Source organism: Tursiops truncatus, chromosome 3, assembly GCF_011762595.2.
Source record: "Tursiops truncatus isolate mTurTru1 chromosome 3, mTurTru1.mat.Y, whole genome shotgun sequence".
NCBI lineage: Eukaryota > Metazoa > Chordata > Mammalia > Artiodactyla > Delphinidae > Tursiops > Tursiops truncatus.
In genome coordinates this window covers 32,394,889-32,405,899 of record NC_047036.1, presented here as the reverse complement: position 1 = coordinate 32,405,899, position 11,011 = coordinate 32,394,889, and the positions used below count along the sequence as shown (strand labels likewise).

Genomic DNA, 11,011 nt, shown 5'->3' with positions numbered 1-11,011 from the left:
AGAACTGAGATTATTAAGCCAACCCAGGAACCCCAGCACAGCAGGTGGCCATAGTTGGAGCAGAGTGGGATCTGTTTTGGATCGAATTGAGTGTCTAGATTTTGAGACCTCTTTCTCAGTAGTAGCAACAGATCTCCGAAGTAAAAGAGGTTGGTGCTCATTTTCTGATTTTTCTGCCTTTCCCCTGCTTTTAATATCCCCATTTCAGCAGAAATTCACTCATCTCTCTTTGACAGGATGAAACTGATCCATTAAAGTAATCCTCACTAATATGTTAGAAAATCAGGGTCTGGGATTAGCCCAAGGGATCAGCCTTAGGAAAGTTCACTGCAGCCAGAGGAGCATCATTATCTAAACACATGATTTACTAGTGATAGAATTTCTGATGTTGGTGGCGGAAATCATTTGGGACAAAGCACCTTTCTTGTCCCCCTCCCCCGCAATAATGTATTTTTTGAATAATTTTTGCATAATTTATGGTATTTATATAATGTCAAACTTTCCAAAGTCCTCCCAGGTATATAACTTCTTTTTCTTCCCACCAGAAGCCAAATGGGAGGGGAAGACAGGGCATGCCCATTTTATAGATAAGAAAATTGAGTCCTTGAGAAGTTAGGAAACTTGCAGAAATCTTGTAGTTTGGTAAGAGATGGAGCCTGAATTTTAACCCAGATCTGATCTTAAATCTCACTTTCCTTTGCTGTATCAGAAAAACAATTATGTACATAATATACAGCTTCAATTTTCGAAATGGGCCCTTTGAAGCCAAGATGTAAAATGACGTCAGGGATAGCAGAGGGCCATTCCAGGAGTTGGAGGTCCTATAATCTTCTCTTTCTAGGTAACCTTATGCTGGATACAGAGTGGAGTTGACAATCACCTCCACCTGCTCAAAAATAGGAAAAAAATCGGTCCCTGCTCTTACTGATGTCTGAGATCCTTTTAACACTGGGCAGTGCCTTTCATACCAAGTAAGGGTTATGGTTGGAAATGCAAATATCTTGGTACAGGTCCATGCAAATGACTGGTATCAGATCCTTCTCTGAAAACAAGTCTTGACAGGGGAGGGGGCAGGGAGAGAAGTCACCACCAGAGCCAGGACGCTGAAGCTGCAGAGAATCAGGGGAGAGAGAAGGGGCAGTATCTAAAGACCAGTGGCACCTGCTTCCTCTCAACCTTGCTGTTTTCCCTCTCCACACAGTTCTCAGGGCTCAGAGAGGAACAAAATGAGTGTCTTCTTGACCACAGGAGAAACTCAGTGTTTCTCAAAGAGGGTCCCCAAAAACACAGCATCCGAATCACCCGGAAGGTCTGGTTAAACCTGCAGATTCCCATGCACTGCATGCCTCTCCTCCCACACCAACCCCCCCACCACACACACACACACACACACACACACACACACACACACACACACACACCTTTCCAGGCTCTGGGGCTGGACCCAGGAATTTTCCCGGAAGCAAGTTCCCAGGAGGCCTGAGGTGAACAGTAAAGTTTGAGAACTGTGCTCTAGAGGCCAAATTAGATCAGGAGGGCACTGATGAACACTCACTTCTGAAAGACCTTGAGGAAAACTCCTCAGGGAAAAGCCATTTTATAGCTTTTACAACTCTTCTCTCTCCTTATCTTAAAATCACTTGGTGTATTTTTTTTTAATTATACAAACCTATGGATATATCATTTCACTTAAATGCACAAATGAGATCTATAACTATATCTGCATACAGGCTCTTTTAATTTCTTTTCCCTTTTTGCAGGGCTCTCACCCTTCTCCTCCCCCTGTCTACCCTAATCTCCATTGGGTCCCCAGTAACCTGTATTGTCACTAGTCTCTAGTGTCCCTGATAACCATGCATACACACACACACACACACACACACACTCAAACCTACATAGCTAAGTGTTGCTTTTTGTATTACTAAAATAGAAACATATTTTACATTTTTTTCTATATCTTGTTTTTCTCACTCAACACTACCTAATAGAAATCCTTCCATATTACAAGGTTCAACTCCAATTTTATTCTTTTAAATGATTGCATATGATTTCATAGTGCAGATGAATTGTAATTTATTCAATCATCCCCTTACTGACAGACATAATTTTTTCCCAGGTTCCTGCTGTTGTGGACAATGCAGCAAGTAACATCTTTGTATTTTTTAATGTATATTTTATTTCTAGGGGATAGATTCTTGTTCATAGGATAGAGAACTGTATAAGCATTTGCTACAATGATAATTAATATTAGCATTTTGTAGTATTACATGTATTTTTATTTTTAATAACTCTTTCCAACGTACCTTCCAAATAAGATAATATTTTAACGAGTAATTCATTATAAGGACTCTTTTTCCCCTTTACAACTTCTTATTATAAAAATTTTTATTATAGCAAAATGTAACTAGTTATGTAAACCTATCACATTGAATTTTTCCTTCACTTTACAACATTCCAGCTTTTCAGGTAACATCTGAGTTTCACTAATGTTTCACATCAGAAGCAAATAATGAATATTGAGTTCTGAGGTGCGATACAGGTGTAACCAAGAAACCAAACAAAAGCAACCAACAAAAGAAAAAACAAAAACAAACAAACCAATAAAACAGGCTGCCTTTAGTAGACCACGCTCCAAATATCTTAGATTTTAGATAGATAGATAGATGAAAGGGAAAACCCTCCAATGTTTGCCCTGCCTTGCCAACAGCCAAATCTGATAGGGCCAGTTTTTCTGCATCTATGAATGTGCAGAATGAGTGAAGGTCAAAGAACATTTTCTGGGAACAATAGCTATTCTCTTCTTTTTTTTTTTTTCTTTTTTTTTTTTAACAACACCGGGGAGGGGAAAAAAAAAAAAGATGTGACCTTGCTAGATCCACAGACTTCAAGCAGTCCTTGTTTGATTAGAACATCTGGACGCATCCAGCAAGGAATCAAGGTGCACAGTCTACCTATGGCCAAGTCTAAAGAAACATTTACAATTCATGGGAAATGGCAGGATTCAAAATGGGATGTTTAAGGGAAACAAGAACAGTAGGGAAGGAGATAGGAGAAAACCTGGAGAAGGGAGAGAGAAAGCCTTTCGTCTGTGAGCTATAGGGGGAAAAAAACAGCTTAATTATGGAATAAAAGACACACACATAGGATAGCTCGCACAGGCAGAGTTGCTGTGGAAGCACATTCCAGGAAAATCTTAAGAGATTACTTTAATAATAAACCATGCATTCTTCAGCAAGCCATCACGGGATTAACTACCCCTTTCCTAGGCTGGGAACAGTCGTCAGTTTTTTTTGGGGGGGTTTCTTCCTTTTCCCTCACAAGCAGGTTTTGTGCAAAGAAAGAGTCATGCAAGGACCACAGTTTTTCAAACATTGCACTCAATTTTCCTCACCTTAATTGTCTAAACATTAATTTCAGAAGTGATAAGAAAAGACCGTGGTTTAGGCAGGGTTAATGTCTGGGTGGGTTTGGGTGTGATTCTCCAGGAGCAAGGATGTTCATTTTAGATTTACTGAAAAGCCAACAACTTCCATGGGACAGGAGACTATGCTCTACCAGGGATAAAAAGGGTTACATTTATTTTCATTCTTCTCTCTTTCTTTCTTTCTTTCTCTTTCTTTCTTTCTTTCTTTCTTTCTTTCTTTCTTTCTTTCTTTCTTTCTTAATGTGAGCAGGATACTGAATTACTGCCAGAGTAATATCAGAGCCCTAGAGATATAAAAACACACTTCAAGTCAAATCAGAGTTCTCCACTGTTGACTCTTAAGATATCTGTGTGAAATGACAGAGCTGTCCACTTCCAGCTGTGTGTGTGAGCCCACTGCTCACAAATGCACTATTTTCATCCAAAACCTTCTCTTGAAACTACAGGTTATGGCAGATGAAATCATTTTCTTCCTCTGGCTTCTTAGACATATCCCTTCCATTTGGTGGGGTAGAGCAAACATAAGTCAACATTTCTTGATAAGAGTCTTTCGATTAAAAAAAAAAAAGATGTGGGTGGTCATTTCTGAGAAAGTGTTACATAGTGAGGTTAAAAGAGAGACCCATTTTTTTTTCTTCAAATTGTCAAAGCCTCTGTTTGCCTGAAATCTGCTGTCATTTTTCCAGCTACTTAGCTTTTGGAAGGGAAACCAACCCTCTGTACTTCTGGATCTTAAAAATAAAGCACTATGTCCTAAAATGTACCAAAATTAAAGTTCTTTGCACAGAAACTAACACACCACTGTAAAGCAATTATACTCCAATAAAGATGTTAAAAAAATAATAAAACAAAACACAGAATGTGGTATAAAATAAATAAATAAATAAATTTCTCTGCACAAATGTTATAAATACAGTCCCAAGACTAAATTTTATATACCTCTTGTCATTCACACAAAGTCATTTTTTTTTAAATAATAGCAAATTACCTCAGAGGAATATTGAAAACTGTCAGCACCACCCTCCTCACCTCTACCTCCCCAGGTATGAGGGGATGAGACAGGTGGCAGAAAGAGTAAAGGTCAAAAGAGGTAGTATTCTCATCGTTGACAGGTTTTGCTGCCCTGCACGCCTGGCTCCAGGGCTGTCCCAAGCCTGACCTACTTGAGAGCAGGGACTGTCACTCACACTGAGCTGTCCCAAATTACGTGGTTTTGCAGTCGGATCTAGGCTGGGACCACAAAATACATATCTGGTGTCCCATGAGCCTGATTTGAACCCCCAATTTCCAGAGGTAAAATGCAAATCCACTGTGTGTTACTTACTCAATAAAATCAATAACCCCTTCCCATCCAAGTCACAATTTAGTTGTTTTCACATTTAGTACACACTGTCTAAGACTTAAAAAAAAAAAAAAAGAAGGAAACATAGACATACTTTCACAAGAATAATTTCATAACTCTTAGAAATCAACAAAGCTTCTGGGGATGTTTTACAAGTGTTCATGATTTTAAAATACGGAGAAGATGAATCCCCAGCTTGTTAAGGTCCACTAAGATACGCCATGGAGTGCCTTCTACTGCTGAGTACTGTATGTCACTATTTTCAAACATTTTATTTCTCATATTTCAGATTTTTCTTAGAAGTATAGGAAACACTATAGAAATCACTGCAGATAAAGTCATGTTATGTGTCTACCCAGGGATGCCCATACTGTGGGAGAAGCCAGTATATAATCTCTCTGTTTATACCAAGTATATAGCTTAATTAGTTAGGTTATATAGGCGTGCATGTTTTTGTTTATATCCATTTCATAGAGAGTATTGTCTTTATATCTGTATATACAGGATTATATTTCATGCATAAATACAGTATGTTTTACATATACACACAGATTACCCACCAATTTAAATTGGTGCACTTAAGTGCACCCACATCTGCCGTGAAAGAGACACGAATTCCTTTAAAGGGGGCAATCACACGTGCAACTGTAGCGACAGCAGATCTGAGCTAGCATCCACTGCTTCTTGCCAGGAAAGTCAGGAGTAGAGGCAGCCCTTTGTTCAAAGGGCCCTACCGGGTTAGGATGACTTGGGACGCCACATCACTGGAAGCGGCAACGCAGAGAAGGAATTTGTGAGATGAAGGTCGCTGGGTCCCACCCCTTTCCTGCGGAGTTTCCCTTTCCTGTCCTTAAGCGCACCCTCCCCTGTCCCTTGTCCCCAGCCCCGCGAGTCTGGGCTCCGGACGGCGCCCTGACTCCTTCTTCCTCCCCTTCGCTGGGCTCCGGGCGATCGCCCCGCGCTGGTGGGGCTCCCAGTCCACGGGAGCCGGCTCCTCTGCGCGGCCCCAGCTCGAGTTAATAAACAGTTAAGTTTGGAAGACTCAGCAGACACGTTGAGGGGGAGTTACCCAGCCCAGGCAGCAAAAACATCCCGGCGCATTCCTGGGGAGTCCTCAGCTGCCAGCATCTGATTAGAACCATATCTCGCCGGGAGTGGCCCGCGGCTCCGAGGCTCCCGGGCCGGCGGCTATTTAAGCGCGGCCGCCGTGTCGGCTGCGCGGTAGCCAGGAGGCTCAGGCACCACCGGGAAGTCATGCTCGCATCGCGGAGGCGCTAGCTAGCCTGTGAGTAGCTTTCCGATCCTTCCTCCCTTTGGCTCCATTTTTGGCGACCTCTTTCCCTCCTTTGCTTCCCTCCCGCTCCGCGTTGGGATGCAGACCTGGGACTGCTGGGGCATCTTAGAAAGGAGACGGTGTGCTTGGGCAAAAGGCGGTTTTGTGGCCTGACATCCGAGGAATGCTCCCACGAAATGCGTTTATCTTTGGGGTCGGAATCCAGATGTCCAACTAGTGACATTTAACAAGCGCCTCGTGTGTGTGTGTGTGTGTGTGTGTGTGTGTGTGTGTGTGTGTGTGTGTGTGTGCTTGTTTAAAAGCTCTGTGGGCAGCCCGGATCGGACGCTGGTGTGGCTGCTGACCGCCTAATTAACTCCTCCAAGGGGGGTTATTTTTGCCGTGTGACAAAGGCTGGGGACCTGGTTTGTGCCCGCGAGAAGCTTTTTTCCGGTGACTGACAACGTATGGCATCAAAATGTGAACTTTGTCTTACACCCGATTCTTAAGAAAGTATCTGCCCAAGAGACTGAACAAACTTGTTTGAAATACTCTGAGGGTTTAAGCGGTGTCTGCCTGCTTGTTGTAATCTGGAAAGATTAAGTAAGAATTTTGGAAAAGGGGGAAAAAAAGAATGGTTGACTGGAGCCCCAGTCAGCATAGCGGGTTTCATAAGCCTAGAGCTGACTCTGTTATTTGTTTCTGTCGTCCTTTCCTCTTGACTTAATTCTTAGCCTGGAATTCAGGTCCGCAGTCAATTTTAGAAGGGAGCCCTCTGAGTCCAAAGGGAAATCGAACTGGATTAAAAACACTTAAAGAATCTGGATGTTATCTGCACCCCATCCTTTCCCCTCCTCCCCCCACCTTATCCTCCTTCTTCTTAGTTTGTGTTTGGAAGGAAGAGAGGCACTCTGTAAAACGAGAAGAGCCGAAATAAGCTTCCAGACACATGGAAAGACTTAACAATTACGGAGGGGCGACTTCATGAATAGTAAATGTTGTTATTGCACTATAAAGTGACTTAATGAAAAAATTTCTGGCCCTAATCAGGCAAAGCAGGGGAAGGGGGGAGAGGGAGGTAAGACAGAGCTAACTCAAACAGAAGGAATGGCTGAGGAAAGAAGGCAGCTGCAGAAATGCCCTCAAGAGGTCCGATAAGGCTCTTGGAATGGCTTTGATGGGGTATGTCATTGATCTTCCTGCAGGCTTGAGGTTTGCTCCCCACACAGGAGCATCTACTGGCTGTTGGGGCAGGAGGGACTAGCAGGGAATGGGGGAGCCTGACAGCCACCAAATGGCTTGCCTCCACGCTCTGCGACACCTCCACCTGGCTTCTGAAACCAGCAGCCAGACCTTGATGAGGCTACTCTTCTCTGGGCGTGGTGCCTGCCCCCTACGGCCCCAGGTTCTGTCTCTCCCTCCTTGAGGGGAGATAGGCCTCTATGATACTGCAAGAAGGTTTATTGCCATGAGAATTCAGACGTATTTGAGATTGAGCTGTCCTTCATCTTTGGGGAAGGATCCTTTTGGTTGAAGTGCTACGTATGTGCTAATAAACAACGGTACACCTAATGCAATGCGCAATCTTGTTGAGAAAGCACAAAGGAGGCCTAGTGGTTGTTTCCAATGTGTATTTCTGGAAGAGATTACTTCTACATCCCTAGCCAGCATCCTCCTAAGGCAGACTGGATTCTTTTTCTTGTTGGTGATGACTAACTTCACTTCCCCTTCCCTTCCCACTCCCAACTCCAAATGGATGCCCTAGCAACCAGTTCTTCTTAAGCTATACCCTCCTCCATTTTAAAGTAGATGGTAGGAGAACGTCTTCCAATTTTGAGCTGTGACACATAGGTAGTCGCCATTCTGGTGATCTTGGACACAGCTGATCTTCTCCTGAGGATGTGAGAGAGGAAGGGAGCCACAGCGCTTGTTCAAAGCCTTGCCTCACTGTTAAGGACAGAATCCAGGGTCTGCATTTCCACTCAAGACTTTTTATAGTTGGAGATTCAACTAAAAGTCCAAATTCCTGTGCATAGGCCTTATGTCTTGCCTTGCCCAAAAGGTTGAATGGATTTCAGCCACCTTGTTTGGGTTGAAGGGAATTGCTTTCAAGACACTTGTTGGCATGAAGGAAGGTGGTACAGGGACCCGTGGAAGCTGCTGACCAGCTGGTTGGGGTGATATTATTGGCCTGCTCGGCCATGCCTCCCATTACCTGAAGACTTAGAGAGCAGGAAGACGGAAGCCTTGGTCACGGCTCCTGCTCAGCAGGAGGCTTTGTGGAGACTTGGGCTGTTGGTGGTACAGCCAGTATGGGCTGCTTCACTTCTCTTTCTACCCTCATATGTCTGTAAGCCTACACTTGCTACCATGATACTTTTCACCTGGGTAGTTTTGAAGTTTCCATGTGTTTCCCTTCCTCAGTCTCTAGTGACTTGAGGATTTAGTTAATGCTTTTCTTAAAGACAAACCTAGGATGCTGAAATACTTGAGAAGGCTGCCAAAGACAGAGCTCCAGGGTGTTAAGTTGCCCTAAGGGGAAGCAGAAGATGCCTCCCCAGGTGGAAAAAGCCTTGAAACTGGACCACTTAGGGAGGTTTTGGTATTTGACCAAAGGCATAAGGCTGTCTACACTCCAAGCAGAACCAGAATGAGAACTCGACTCGAAATATGAAACACCTGAGGAACAGGATGTGGTATTTGAAAATTCTCTGGCGCTGCTGTGTAATTCTAAAGTTGAAGCCGTGCCACTGGATTGCACAGAGGTTGGCCAAAATCACATTTAGCCGAAATAGCTGTAACCTCAGATCTATGTATTTAAGGGTAACATAACTCATGGTAATGTTTCCTGACTGGATTAATCCTGTGACTCAGAAGGAAAGCAGGCCATCGAGCCCCCTCCTATAAAGAGTACGCTGATTTCTGGTGAGGGGAACACATGACGCTGCGTGTGGACACCAAGGGCTGGCACACAGGCCATCTCCACCTCACACCTTGCTTGGCCGCGAGTGTGGGTTCGGGGGCCCCATTGCCTGAGTTCAAATCCCAGGGACAGCACTGCTGCTCATGTGACCTTGAGCAAATTGCATCATTTCTCTGACCTTAAGCTTCCTTATCTGGAGAGAATAATAATACCTACCCCCAGGTTTGTTGGGAAGACTGTTAATCCGGTATGCTTAGAATAGTTTACTCCGATGTTTTGTTTTCATGTTGCCCCCTGAACCACTGAATTATGTATCTTTGTGAAAACTAAATGCAGAACGGGGCATGTCTTTGTCAAAGTTGGACACCGCCTGTCTACCTGAAAAATGTTAATCACTTAAGCACTTAGTATTAACAAAGCCAGGGAGTTTGCTGTGCTTAACACTAAACCGCCTGGGAGTTACTCTCTGTTCTCTGCCTGGAGCCTGCAGTTTGCTTTGGTCAAGCTGACCTCCTCTGGTCTCATTTAAGTCTTTCCCCCCACCCCCTACCCCCAGACCCCCTACAGAGAAGGAGCAATCCTTCTGCCTGAAGCCAGCATTATAGCAGAAGGAAGTGGGAAGGGAGAGGACCACGGGAACTAAACTGAGGGACTAGGCTAGAAATAAAAAGTCTTCTGAGTACACAGGGCCCCATGCTGTCCTTGCCCACGTAGCTGGGCAGGTTGCCACCGTTACTCCCCTTCCCGAATCTTTCTCCTACCTTGGAAGGAAGCCTGTCACTCTAGGGTAAGCAGAATCTGAACAAACTGCTTCCTGGTCTAAAAATGGAAGTTACTTTTTTTTTATTAAGTGAGGTAGAATCTCCTCTCTACCTACCTCATCCTTCTCTTCTCAAGTTATTTTCATCCAAAACTATCATCCAAATTGTCCAGCTCTTGCTAATTCTTACATCATCACGACACAAACATTATGGCTTATGAAATTTCAGGAACATAAAAGCTGTTGGCTCAATACAGAGCAAGCCAGTTAATGTTTTTCTGCTGCTGTAACTTATAACTTAGCCCCTAAGCTAGCTAGAGGCAAGTGACCTTTAACTCCTTTAAACTAGTAAGAGTTCTTTCTGAGTGAACAGAGCAGGCTGAGTGAGCGTTCAGGGCAGGGGAGCTACGGTGAGGCAGAATGCATTGGGGCTGTCACTTATATTTTTAGGTAACCATGGAGCTGGTAGGTTAGGAAGTAAGAATACTGGAAAAGCTGGGTTTGAAATGTTCTCCAACCTGGAAGAGATTTGGGTGAGGAATTTACAGTTTAATGTTTTCTCTGGGTAAAACGCTACCCTATTTCTCCCTAGCAATGTGACACAAAGTGTTATTCTGAAACAGACTTAGAACTTTATGTAACCGATGAGCTGTGTAAGTTCTCATTTAACAGTCAGATTCATTCAAGAACTTTATGTAACCGATGAGCTGTGTAAGTTCTCATTTAACAGTCAGATTCATTCATTCTTTCAAGATTGGACACGTAGTTAGCTAGAGTGTATTGTTCACAGCTAGAAAGAACTCATCGCAGACTAGCTTTCAGAGTGCGGTCTCCGGACCAGCTACATCAGCATCCTTGGGAACTTGTTTGAAATGCAGATTCTGGGTTCCCATGCCACGTCCACTAAAGCAGATGTGAGCAGTAGGGCCGTCCAGCTGTATCTCAGCAAGCCCTTCACGTGATCTAAGACTAACTTTCAGATTTCACTTGTTCAGTGGAAAGCATAACAAAGTAACTGAATTCCTACAGTCATGGAAATAATAAAGCATTTAAACATCGCTCAGTTTAACTGAATCTGAGAAAGATAAAAAGCACAAACCTTGCCATTCTTCCTGCTATCTCACATAACTGCTTTCTTGATTCTAGGAAAACCGATCTACTCCTTAGTTTTATATTGTCAGTTCGCTTCCAAATCCTTTTCCCTTTGGGGTTTTTAAAAAAACATAATTAATCTCCGTTTATTAGAAGACTGTCCCAGTTGCTTCTTTTTAAAAAGATTTCCGTAAACT

The 11,011-nt window shown here is 43.4% G+C and overlaps 1 protein-coding gene and 1 long non-coding RNA gene across 11 annotated transcripts in view; one reads left to right on the top strand and one right to left on the bottom strand.

Moving 5' to 3' along the window:
• Positions 1-3,665: 3,665 nt before the first annotated feature.
• LOC141278269 (uncharacterized) lies at positions 3,666-5,616 on the bottom strand. The gene is made up of 2 exons (XR_012330660.1): positions 5,327-5,616; positions 3,666-3,708 (listed from the first exon to the last, which is right to left on the bottom strand). It is a non-coding gene; the product is annotated as an uncharacterized lncRNA (long non-coding RNA).
• A 26-nt stretch (positions 5,617-5,642) lies between these two features.
• The window catches only part of DAB2 (DAB adaptor protein 2), a 52,899-nt gene continuing 47,530 nt past the window's right edge, over positions 5,643-11,011 (top strand). For 5 of the 10 annotated variants that reach the window (XR_012330659.1, XM_033852816.2, XM_033852817.2 and 2 more), the window contains exon 1: positions 5,644-6,051. The gene's annotated coding sequence lies outside the window, so the exon portion shown is untranslated. Of the gene's footprint in view, positions 6,052-11,011 lie in introns of all 10 variants that reach the window. The other 5 variants (XM_033852818.2, XM_019930109.3, XM_019930107.3 and 2 more) reach the window with 2 other exon arrangements.